Source organism: Pinus tabuliformis, chromosome 2_2, assembly GCF_031772625.1.
Source record: "Pinus tabuliformis cultivar Carrire ecotype Pingquan chromosome 2_2, CPIR1, whole genome shotgun sequence".
In the NCBI taxonomy this organism is placed as follows: Eukaryota; Viridiplantae; Streptophyta; class Pinopsida; order Pinales; family Pinaceae; genus Pinus; species Pinus tabuliformis.
The window spans coordinates 380076273-380089472 of record NC_142300.1 but is presented as its reverse complement, the minus strand read 5'-3'; positions in this window follow the sequence as shown (position 1 = coordinate 380089472).

The following is a 13200-nucleotide window of genomic DNA, read 5'->3' as shown; positions in this document are numbered from 1 at the left end:
CACTGCTAGTACTGGTGTTGTACTAATTTTTTCTTTCAAGGTGTCGAAGGCTTTTTGTTATTTGCCTCCCCACTAAAACACCTTGTTCAATCCTGTCAAAGCATGTAAGGGAGCTGCAATTAAGGAAAATTTAGCAATAAACTTTCTCCAATATTGTGCTGCACCTAAGAAGCTTCTAACTTCTATAGAAGACTTGGGCTTAGGCCAGTTTACAATGGTTGCAACCTTAGAGGGATCTATCTTCAGTTCACCACCCCCTACAATATGACCCAAATAATTCAAAGATGTTTTACCAAATTCACATTTTGACAATTTAACATAGAGATTTTCTTGCTTTAAAACATCTAGAGTCTGCTTTACATGCTTTAAATGTTCTTCCCATGTTTTACTGAATACAAGAATGTCATCCAAATATACAATTACAAAATCATCAATAAAAGGCCTGAGTACATCATTCATTACTCTCATGAAAGTGGCAGGAGCATTAGTTAAGCCAAAAGGCATAACTAGCCATTCATACAGCCCTTGCTTTGTTTTGAAAGCAGTCTTCCATGCATCTTGCTCTGCTACTCTAACCTGATGGTAACCACTACGTAGGTCCAACTTGGAAAAGTAAACAGCCTCTTTCAGCTGATCCAATAGATCATCAATGTGAGGAAGGGGATAACGATTCTTGATCGTTATTTTATTCAGTGCTTGGTAACCAGTGCACATCGTCCACGAACCATCCTTATTTCTCACCAACACTATTGGGGATCCACATGGCGATGTGCTTGGTCTTATGAACCCTTTCTCGAGCAGTTCCTATACCTGCTTCTTGATTTCTGCATTCTCTAAAGCGGATAACCTGTACATTTCGATGTTAGGCAATGGAGCATCTTGTTGCAAATTAATATCATGTACAATTTCCCTTTTTGGTGGCAGACCTTTAAATTCTTGAAATAAGACATCATACTCTGAAACAACTTTTTCTAAATCAGCATGTTGTTTAGCATCACAGCCTTCAAATACATTGGTTTTATCAGGTTTCTTTTCCTTTACAACCATCAGTAAAAATTGCTTGCATGAATTTACAATTCTTTTCATCTGCCCTGATTTTATGAGAGTATAATTATTCTTGAGTTTATGAGCTCTTACAATATATCCAATTCCATCTTTAACGAGTTGATACTTATTTTCAACTCTATAGAATATGGCTTTTCTATCATACAAGTAAGGACTTCCTAAAACAATTCCACATATATCCAAGGGAACAATATCTAACTCAACCTCATTCACAAATGCTGACCCAAAAGAAAACCTAAGTTTACATTGTCTAGTCACTTGTAGTTTTGCTTTATCACATACCCAACCTAATGGATATGGCTTCTTGTAAGGTGTGGTTAGCAGTCCCAATTTTTTTACAATTGCTTCAAAAATTAAGTTCACTTGTGAGCCACTATCAAATAAAGTATCAATCTTTTGATGATTGGAAATAACTCTAATATGAAAAAGCTCACGTCTTCTTCTCTCATTTTCTTCACTATAAATAGGTTGCACAGAATTACCAGTAGATACTTCAGAATTTTTATTTTTTATACCTGTGGCTGCAATTTTTGTTTCATCACCCGAGTCTGACCCCAAATCTTTTTGTATGGCAGCAACAACCTTCTTCTTCTCGCCATCGAACTTCTTGGGTTTCAGCTTCGGATGTAAAGACCAGCAATGTTCATCATCATGTCCATCCTTCTTGCAGTGAGTGCATGAAGGTTTGGCCTTTTATACAACATTGGCCTTCCTCTCTTTCCATTGCTGCTTCCTCTATTCCTTGTTCTTGCTTGCAGTGGGTTTTGATGATCCCCCAATCTCTGGGTTTACATTCTTGTCTCTAGCCTCTAGATGGGTAGCCTGAACAGATACCCCATCTATGCTAGTAGGGTTAAACATGAGAATGGTATGTCTCAAATAACTGTGTAGACCACCTATATACTTCAGCAAAGTTTCAGGTGAGTCTAAAGAAATATCAAAGCTCTTTTTCTAAACTCTTGGGTGTAACTTTGTACACTTTGCCCTTTTAATTGAAGAAGAGTTTGCCAACTCATGGGTGTAACTTTGTACAAATGGATCTATTACATTAAAAATTTCTATTTCTAACACATTCGTTCAATGTTGAGTAGTATAAAAATTGAATTAAAGATAAAAAGCTTTCGATGAATGCGTCAACGGATAACACCTTTTATACGCGTCAGCTATGAGATTCGAATCAACAACATCAACTCTGTTTTTTTCCTTAATGCAAATATGTATCAATAATCGTTTGAGGATATTCTTTAATAATCATCTACAAGTACATTAAGTAGGTTATTTGAGTTTGGAACGTTTTCACTTTCACCATTGAACTTAGCCTAGCCCAATATAGTGAGCTCCTTCACTTATACTGCCTAACAATATTAGAAAATATCTTGAAGCTTTACATCAAATTAATTGCAGTTGATACCACCTGAATACATGTTATATCGATGCAGTCGGAGAGCACGAAATCCTAAAGCTGTAGCGTTAAGATCTTTGCAGGAATCGCTTGATCCCACTCAGATACCCTTTTCGTTCCAACATCTACTCAGCTTATCAGTCAGCATGGGAACTGAAAATAGCCCAAAAATTGGAGTGCGTAAATGTATTCATCTGTCCAGAATGACTTACCTGAAAACATAATCTAGAGCAGCTGTTTTTATTTCATGATCAAAATGTCGATCAATTCCAAGGCATTGGAATGTGTCAACAATCTGCAGACGTTTGATTAAATCGTAATTTCTATCTTCCATTTCGCTCAAAAGTAAATACTTGATCTCCTCAATAAGCATTCCAACGCGTTCATAATATGCAGCCCCTGCTTCCAGTTCAGTGAACTATAATTAAAATATATAGATGACAAAGATAGAGATAGGTGCCATGATACACTGATAGCTACAGATGACAACCAGCAGATGACAAAGCTACAGATTGAAATTATGCCCCATTGGGCGAGTTGAGAGATAGTATGAACTCATCGTCCCACATGTTTCCGTGGCGATTGGCCGTGCGTCGAGGAATGGAAAATTCAGAAATCTTAGCCATAACACTACATTTTGATATGCGATTTATTTAATGACTGGACAATAGCGGCTCGCTTATATATATACACGCCTAACACTACAATTTCCTGCTAGACATCGATGCGAAATGACAAATCGGACATAATATTTGACAGAGTTCGGAGAATGAGACAAAAAAATTTCGCGAACGTTAGGTCAAAGCTAATTATATGATGTTAGGTGAAAGTTAGGTGTGTTTGAAGCGAGTGAAATTGAACTTTTAGTGCATCTCAATTTATATATATTTATTAAACTATTATATTAATAATGTTAATTATATTATTAATATTAACGTGTTTTATATATTTATATTTACAATATTCCTAATATTTCAAATATATATTACTTAATTATAAATATTTAATTTTTAAAATATTATAAATTAATATGGATGAAAAGATTTATATATAATTAATCAATAGTTATCATTTTTGCTTATATCTTTATTAAAATATTATATTAATAATGTTAATTATATTATTAATATTAACATGTGTTTTATATATTTGTATTTACAATCTTCATAATATTTTAAATATATATTACTTAATTATAAATATTTAATTTTTAAAATATTATAAATTAATATAAATAAAAAGATTTATATATAATTAATTAATAGTTAGCATTTTTGTCTTGTTAATGTTAGCATAAAATTATAGAGAGTAGAGCTCGTGGGTTCAAGCAAGGGGCCAATAAAAGATTCGTTGTAATTATTTTTACTTTACTTAAGACGAGTAAGTCATCTCACGCAAGGCGTGCTTGACTTTACTAAGACGGGGATTAGGACGAGGCAACAAGGAGAGTTATGCAAAGACTACTATTCCTATTTACTCTAGAAACCATAACATCTGACATATATCATCGCAAAGTGTAATGAGCAAAACATCCAAGAGAGAAAAGACATATACATTCATTCATAAGAAATTTTTTGAAGAGGCCCATCCAACTAACACATTTAGAACCATAAACAAATCCCGCAACTCTTCCCATTAAATTAAAGCATCATTACATTCTAGCTCTATGACCTTTTAGATAGGAACACGAGAACGAGCATATAAAGTAGCTCAGAATCAGATAAACACAGGGCCATGCTAAGTCCAATAGACTCAGTGGCAATATTTTGGCATATGATATTTTTCTTCTCGTTTCCTTTTGCTTTAGTTTTTATAAAATTTGCTTGCTTGAACGGTGAGTCTCTTCCTTGGATGCCACAACCTTTCCTTCATGGTTGCTTCTATGGCTCGGATGCCACTGCTCCATCTCTTATAGATGACTGTTGTGGCTCAGCGGCACTTGCATGTCCCCATATTTTCCACTTACCAATCTTCAGTGTCTAATAGATCTTGGTAGATTTTCTTTCTTTGCTCGGCTTTTTCCTCCACAACTACTGTTTGATCACACTACTCAAAATGTGTCAAAAACTCTGTCCCCAAAAGTAGAAGACCCAATAGGCCCCGACCACAATGGATTGACTCATCCCCGAGTCAATCGGTTGTTAATGTTGATGTTTCTTCTTGTTACTGTAGGGCTCCTACTTGTTCTACAACTTGAACCGTTCCTTTGCATGTTGTAGGTTCTCCTTCAAATGAAGGACACAACTATGGGGTAGATGGGATGGCTACAGTCTTGAATTGTGTATAGCTAATAAGGGTTGACCACTAGGGATTTGTGGTAGTGATATCTTGCTCAAAATTTTTTGCGTTATGTTCAGTTGTTGGTTGGTTGGGTCTTGCATTCAATAGAGCATTCCACTAAGTATCTTCTTTTGCGCTCAACTGTTGTAGTTTCTAGAAATGGATCTTTGTTGGTAGCTTGAGCTCATGAACCAGAGCCTTGGTTTTGCGTAAGTCATCCTTCATCTGTTGGATCTCATTCTCAAGAATTTAGCTCTATGCAAGAAGATCTTGCTGCTGGTTGATGTGAGGTGTGGTCAAGGCTTGACTGAACAACTGGTGAGCCTATTGTCGTAGAGTATAGATTGGTTTATTTTTCTTGCCAAGAAACCCTGACGAGTCATGAACCTAAGTGAATATTTCTTTCTCCTCTCTCGTAGACTAATGAAGGGATACCTTCAAATAGTCCACATCAATGATCTTTTGCTCAATGTCACTCGCATACTGGGTAGCTGGATCAGGGAGCACACTTTGGCTTGCTGCAATAGTCTTTTGAAGCTTCTTAATTTCTTAAGCAAGGTTCATGCATGCAGTGTGGATGTGGTCACAATAATATGACAGAGTGCAGGCTCAAAATTCCTCTCGTGTGTTTTGTAGTGCATCAACAATGATAGGCCAAAGAGCCTGGAATTTGGTGTTAATATCATCAATATGTTGTCGTAGAACTTTCTTTTCCTATAGCAGTTGATCTCGTTTGGCCGCAATAGAGAGAAGTTTCTCGTGTTTCTACTCATGTTCAGTTGTCATGGAATTGTCTAACACCTCTGCTTGGTGGGAATCCAGTTGAATGAAAGTAAACATCTAAGAGGATAACAAGATCTAAAGGTCATCAGGCAACATGGTAGCAGGTGGAGGGTATCAGGCTTCCAATGGTTGTCAACAGGAAACCGATTTATTAGATTGGCTTTGGGGCAAAGTATACTGCTGTAGGGTCTCTACAGTTTGGGCGCTACTGTGGCCTAAAACAGAATGTGGTGGCGAACTATGAATGGGGTTCCGGCTCTGGGGTGGGGAAGTTTTAACCTCTTGTCCCTATGAATTAGTGTGAATAAGTTTGTCGGTTTTTAGTCGCGGGCGTGATGCTAGTAACAAAGATAATAGAGGTATGTTAACTTACTCCAGGGTTGTAGGTTGAGCAATGAGTGCATCTTTGTTAGTGTCAGTGATGGATTGAATTACAGAGTCGACCTCCATCTTGGTCTCAGAACTGAGTAGGTTGTCGGTCAGAGGAAGGTATTAAATGGTTGTGGAGGGGGAGGTTGTGCAAGGTGATGGGTTGTGAGAAATTGGGGATACAGTGGAGGTGGATTGTGGAATTTCCTCAATGATTTGGGTGCTAGCGAGAGAATGTGCTCCTTCGCTAGTAAGATCAAAGACCTGAGCAAAGGTAACTTTAACGGGTTTTCGAGGAACTGATGGAGGTCAGGTAGTAATCAGACGGGTTTGCTGGACTATGGGTTTAGTAACAAAAAGAGGGCCCACTAGGGGAAGTGAGGCAACCACTAAGCTGAATGAAAAAGTATTGATCAGACTAACATTAAGAAATTCTAAGAAAATGGGCAGGTAACTTACTGACAACCTGAGACCCTTCAGGGTGTTGCGAACTAATATCATCGCTTTCTCGAATCTCTTCAAGACATGAATGAGCGTCTCTTCTACTACTTGCTTCCGGGAGGCAGAGGGCCTCTTGCTAGGTAGTGGTCATGGTAACATCCCTTAAAAAGAACATATCATCTTGTTGTCCAAAACCTCACCAATGGTTCTAGGGCAAGATAGGACTTTAGTGTGGAACGCCTCTTCCGAGAGAATGAAACGCACAATGCTCAACTAGAATGAGTCGAGGTTGTTAACTATGGGGTGAATCCAAGTGGTGTTGTGGTGAACACCAAACCATATTTCATGTGAATAGTCATCTAAATAATTTTTTGGATTTGGGGATGACTTTGGTGAGAACTAGCATCTTTTCATACAATCCCATGAAGGAGGCCTTGTTAATTCCTTGTTGTTTAGGTCCTGTGGGGTCCTCCACGGGGGGTACCTGAGTGCTAAGGGCTAATCTTTAGAGATTGGGGCTAGCTCTATGCTTTTAAGAAGACACCACTTCATCATTGCCAGAGATACAATGAGATATCCATAAATGAAATATGTTGATATATATATATATATATATATATATATATATATAACAAAACAAGAATGATAAGCTAGAAACTGTACCCAAATAATACGTTGAATTCCATGATGTTAGGTGAATGTTAGGTGTGTTCGAAGGGAGTGAAATTGAACTTTAGTTCATCTCAATTCATATATTTTTATTAAACTATCATATTAATAATGTTAATTATATTATTAATATTAACATGTGTTTTATACATTTGTATTTACAATCTTCATAATATTTTAAATATATATTACTTAATTATAAATATTTAATTATTAAAATATTATAAATTAATATAAATATAAATATTTATATATAATTAATTAATAGTTAGCATTTTTGTCTTGTTATTGTTGGTATAAAATTATAGAGGATAGAGCTCGTGGGTTCAAGCAAGGGGCAAATAACAGATTCGTTGTAATTATTTTTACTTTATCTAAGAGGAGTAAGTCATCTCACGCAAGGCGTGCTATGACTCTACTAAGATGCGGATTAAGACAAGATGGCAAGGAGAGTTATGCAAAGATTACCATTCCTATTTACTCTAGAAATCATAACATTTGACATATATCATTGCAAAGCGTAATGAGCAAAATGTCCAAGAGGCAAAAGACATATACATTCATTCATAAGAAATTTTTTGAAGAGGCCCATCCAAATAACACATTTAAAACCATAAAGAAATCCCGCAACTCTTCCCATTAACTTAAAGAATCATTACATTCTCGCTCTATGACCTTTTAGATAGGAACACGTGAGCGAGCATATAAAGTAGCTCAGAATCAGATAAACACAGAACCATGCTAAGTCCAATAGACTCAGTGGCAATATTTTGGCATATGAGCTTTTTCTTCTCGTTTCTCTTTGCTTTAGTTTTTATAAACTTTTCTCGCTTGAACTGCGAGTCTCTTCCTCGGATGCCACAACCTTTCCTTCATGGTTGCTTCTATGGCTCAGATGCCACTGCTCCATCTCTCATTGATGACTATTGCGGCTCAGCTGCACTTTCATGTCCCCATATTTTCCACTTACCAATCTTCAGTGTCTAATGGATCTTGGCAGATTTTCTTTCTTTCCTCGGTTTTTTTCCTCCACAACTACCCTTTGGTCACACTACGCAAAATGTGTCAAAAACTCTGTCCCCAAAAGCAAAGGACCCAATATGCCCCGACCACAATGGATTGAATCATCCTCGAGTCAATCCTTTGCTAATCTTGATGTTTCTTCTTGCTACTGTAGGGCTCCTACTTGTTCTAGCAACTTCTTGAACCATTCCTTTGTGTGTTGTAGGTTCTCCTTCAAATGAAGCAAACAACTATGGGGAAGATTGGATGGCTATAGTCTTGAATTGTGTATAGTCAATAACGGTTGACCACTTGGAATTTGTGAGAGTGATATTTTGCTCAATAAATTTTGTCGTAAGTTCAGTTATTGGTTGGTTGGGTCTTGCATTCAATAGAGCATTCCACTAAGTATGTGCTTTTGCGCTCAGCTATTGTAGTTTCTAGAAATGGATCTTTATTGGTGGCTTAAGGTCATGAAGTAGATCCTTAGTTCCACGCAATTCATCCTTCATCTGCTCGATCTGATTCTCAAGAATTTCGCTCTATGCAAGAAGATATTGTTGCTCGTTGAGGTCAGGTGTGCGAAAGGATTGATTGAACAACTGGTGAGCCTATTATCACAGAGTATAGATCGGTTTATTTTTATTGGCAAGGAACCCTGACGAGTCATAAACCTAAGTGAATATTTCTTTCTCCTCTCTCATAGACTAATGAAGGGGTACCTTCAAATAAGACACATCAATGATCTTCTACTCAATGTCACTCGTATACTAGGTCGCTGGATTAGGGAGCACACTTTGGCTTGATGCAATAGTCTTTTGAAGCTTCCTGTTTACTTAAACAAGGTTGGTGCATTTAGTGTGTATGTGGTCACAATAATATGACAGAGTGTAGGCTCAAAATTTCTCTAGTGTCTTCTGTACAACATCGACAATGGTAGGCCAAAGAGACTGGAATTTGGTGCTAATATCATCAATATGTTTTTCTAGTGCTTTCTTTTCCTAGAGTAGTTGATCTCATCCGAGTGCAATAGAGAGAAGTTGCTTGTGTTGCTACTCATGTTTAGTTGTCAAGGAATTGTCTGACGCCTCTACTTGGCAATAAATTAGTTGAATAAAAGTAAAGATCTAAGAGGATGACTAGATTTAAAGGTCATCAGGTGTCATGGTAGCAAGTGGAGGGTATCAGGCTTACAATGGTTGTGAACTGGCAACCGATTTATTAGATTGGAATTGGGGCGAAGTCCCTTGCTGTAGAGTCTCTACAGTGTGGGCGCTAGTGTTTCCTAGAACAAAATGTGGTGACGAACTGTGAATGGGGTTTCAGGTCTGAGGTGGGGAAGTTTTAACTTCTTGGCCCTATGTGTTAGTGTGAATAAGTTGGTCAGTTGTCAGTCGTGGGCTTGATGGTAGTAAGAAAGACAGTAGACGTATGCTAACTCACTCCAGGGTTGTAGGCTAAACAATGAGTTCATCTTTGTTAGTGCCAGTGATGGATTGAATTACAAAATAAACATCCATCTTGGTCTCAGAACTGAGGAGGTTCTCGATCGGAGGAAGGTCTAAATGGTTGTGGAGGAGGAGGTCGTGTGGGGTGATGGGTTGTGAGAAATTGGGGATGTAGTGGAGGTGGATTGCGGAATTTCCTCAATGATTTGGGTGTCGGCGAGAGAATGTGCTCCTTTGCTAGTAAGATTGAAGACCTGAGAAAAGGTAACTTTAACGGGTTATTAAGGAAGTGATGGAGGTCAGGTAGTAATCGAATGGGTTTCTCGAACTATGGGTTTAGTAACAGAATGAGAGCCCACTATGGGAAGTGAGGCAACCACTGAGCTGAATGCAAAAGTATTGATTGAACTAACATTAAGAACTTTAGAGAACATGGGAAGGTAACTTACTGACAACCTGAGACCCTTCAGGGTGTTGCGAACTAATAGCATTGTTTTCTCGAATCTTTTCAAGATGTGATTGAGTGTCTATTCTGCTACTTGCTTCTGGGAGGTGGACGGGCTCTCGCTAGGTAGTGGTCATGGCAGCATCCCTTAAAAGGAACATGTCTTCATGTTGTCCCAAACCTCGCCAATGATTCTAGGCCAAGGTAGGACTTCTGTGTGGAACGCCTCTTCTGAGAGAATGAAATGCACAACCCACAACTAGAATGAGTCGAGGTTGTTAACCATGGGGCGAATACAGGTGGTGTCGTGGTGCACACCAAACCATATTTCATGTGAATAGTCATCTAAAAGAAATTGCGGGATTTTGGGGATGACTTTGGTGACAACGAGGATCTTTTCATACAATCCCTTGAAGGAGGCCTTGTTAATTCCTTGTTTTTAGGTCCCGTGAGGTCCTCCTTGGGGGGTACATCAATGCCAAGGGCCGATCTTTAGAGATTGGTGCTAGCTCTATGCTTTTAAAAAGACACCACTTCATCATTGCCAGAGATACAATGAGATATCCATAAATGAAATATGTTACCCGCTACTACGAACCTTATATATATATATATATATATATATATATATATATATATATATATATATATATATATATATATATATATATATATTAAAAAAACAAGACAAAACAAGAATGATAAGCTAGAAATTGTACCCAAACAATACGTTGAATGTGGCAGAACTTTGTGAAACTACGCCCACAAACTCTTGCACGAAAATTCTTATTCTCAATATCGCAACTTATTTAAGCTATGGCCCCATGCCCATGCACACTTAAGAAGCATAAAACATCTAGGACATACTTAATACACGCAACTAATAACAGTAACCCGGTCGTCATTAATCCTGAATAGGCACCTGATAGAAGAGAATTTTGAATATCTGGTCCTTCACTTCATTGTTAGATACAGATATGTCCTCTCGGTATCTGAAAAGAAATTGAAGGCCTCGTGCTATATTGAAAGTGAACTTCTTGCAACACAATGGCACACTGTCCGCCTTGAGAAACTCCCGATTCAATTGCTGAAGTGAAAGGTGAATGACGCCTTTGATGTGATTTAAACCATTTTCCATGGTAGAATCATGGTTGTCTTCCATGGGATGGAAATAACTAACATGTTATAAGATATTTTATGCATCTAATCTTTGTTAAACGCTCTCAAAATAAGTCTAAATTTATATGTCAAATAACTCAAAATATTTTATGTCGTGTATGAGTCTCATCGTTAATTCCCAACAAGAGAAGCATAAGCAAATTTACAATAAACACCGCTGAGCTAGGGAGGGCATTCTTTATGTATTCATGAAACGTGGGCACATAACCAGTTGTTATCCATTGCACTTCTTGCAGATAAGCCTCGACATATCGCTGCCACTGATCATCCAACTGGTGAAAGTACATTAATGGTTAATTGTTAATGTGTTAATCTTCTTCTCTCTTTCAATTAAAAGAATCTCAAAAGGGTTTTTCCACCATCAATTGGATTCTTAGTACATCACTAGAAGTAAAATGAAAATACTAATAACATCTGATTAAACAAATCCCTCTAAAAAATCGCGTATTTTCCTAAACTTTTTAATATGGCTATCATATCCCACCATTGCTCATTAATGACTTGAACAGCCAATTCATTCACTGTATTGAAGAAAAACAGGAATGCAATTTTTAAGTGGTTTGGAAGTTCATCTATGAATGAAAAATCCCATCTGAAAAATGGTACAAATAGTAATAAAAACGAAAATGTTCAAGATACATAAGAGGCCCATGATATATATGATTGGGATATTGTGGGGAACTACGAAAAAATCAATTGGAAATTTGCACAAAGTCTTTACAATTTGAGTTCAGTATCTCACTGCCTTAATGATGGTTTCGAGTTCATCCAACAAAACGTGAGTGTCATAGAGTTTATGAGGAACCATTGAATGAATATTATATGGATTTAATTTTCATATATTATTTTATGATATTCTCAATTATTGAAGGGTTGATATTTATGTCAAAAGTAGTTATTTCATTTTTGTACTTTTAATTTAATTAATTAATTAAAAAAAAAAGTCAAATGAACATGGGTTATGATTTATTTGGCATGTGGTAGGAAGCCATTGTATTTATCCATGATATTTTAACAAAGTCTATATACACTTAAATAATCTTCGTGGTAATATGGAAATAAATCTCGATAATTGAAAATGTTGCCATATGTTTAGTCCATATAATAATAATATTATTATTTAAAATAAAATTATAATGCTGATAATTTTATAAATTTTGTAATTTTGACAATATAAAATGTTAAACATAGAATAATAATATTGTTTTTTAAAATAAAATTATAATATAAATAAATTTTATAAATTTTGTCAATATAAAATATATTATGAAGTGTTTTTATGTCTATCAATATTTATTAGTTATTTAATTTATATAATTATATAGTGATAATTTAAAAAAATAGATTTAAATTTCTTTTTTATTTTTCTATACTTAATTCATGAAAGATAAAATACCAAAGAAAATTAATAATTAATATTTTCGTCCTCAAATTTTTTGTTTACACTTGCAACTGAATTATTTCATATACATTTTATAGTTTTATATAATAGCAAATCATATTATTTGAAAATTTAGTAATTGTACTAGAAAACTTCTTCATCTTACACTTAGGTAATACTAAAAAAGAAGTGAAAAAAAAAAAATCATTTTGTATGTATTTCTATATAATTTAGTATTTATTTAATAAAAAATTAGATGATAGGAAAATTTCGTAAATGATCATGAATTATTTTTCATTTTTCATTTATTTACTAAAACAAACACATTAATAAATATGGTTGGTATATGTCCATAGACATATAAGTGTATACCAATCACATGCATAATCACATTAGCAAATATAGTTTAAAAACATGGATAAGTGTTAATCATAATAATAATAATGTGAATAATGTGTAGTCTAAGTTGTAGATGAAATAACAATTTTCATCGGAATTCACCAATATCTTGCAATACAATTTCAAGAGTTTTTGTCATTTAAAATACATTTTTGAATGCATAAATGGATTCAAACCCGTAAAAAACCCATGGGCACTCGAGTTATGCAGATTAAACAATTTAAACTGAAGTTTTTAAAAATATATGTGAGCTTTTTTATTAAAATTAACGAGAAAAATGTCGTGAAAGAGGTTATTTCGTCTATACGTTAGACTACATAATAATAATAATAATAAT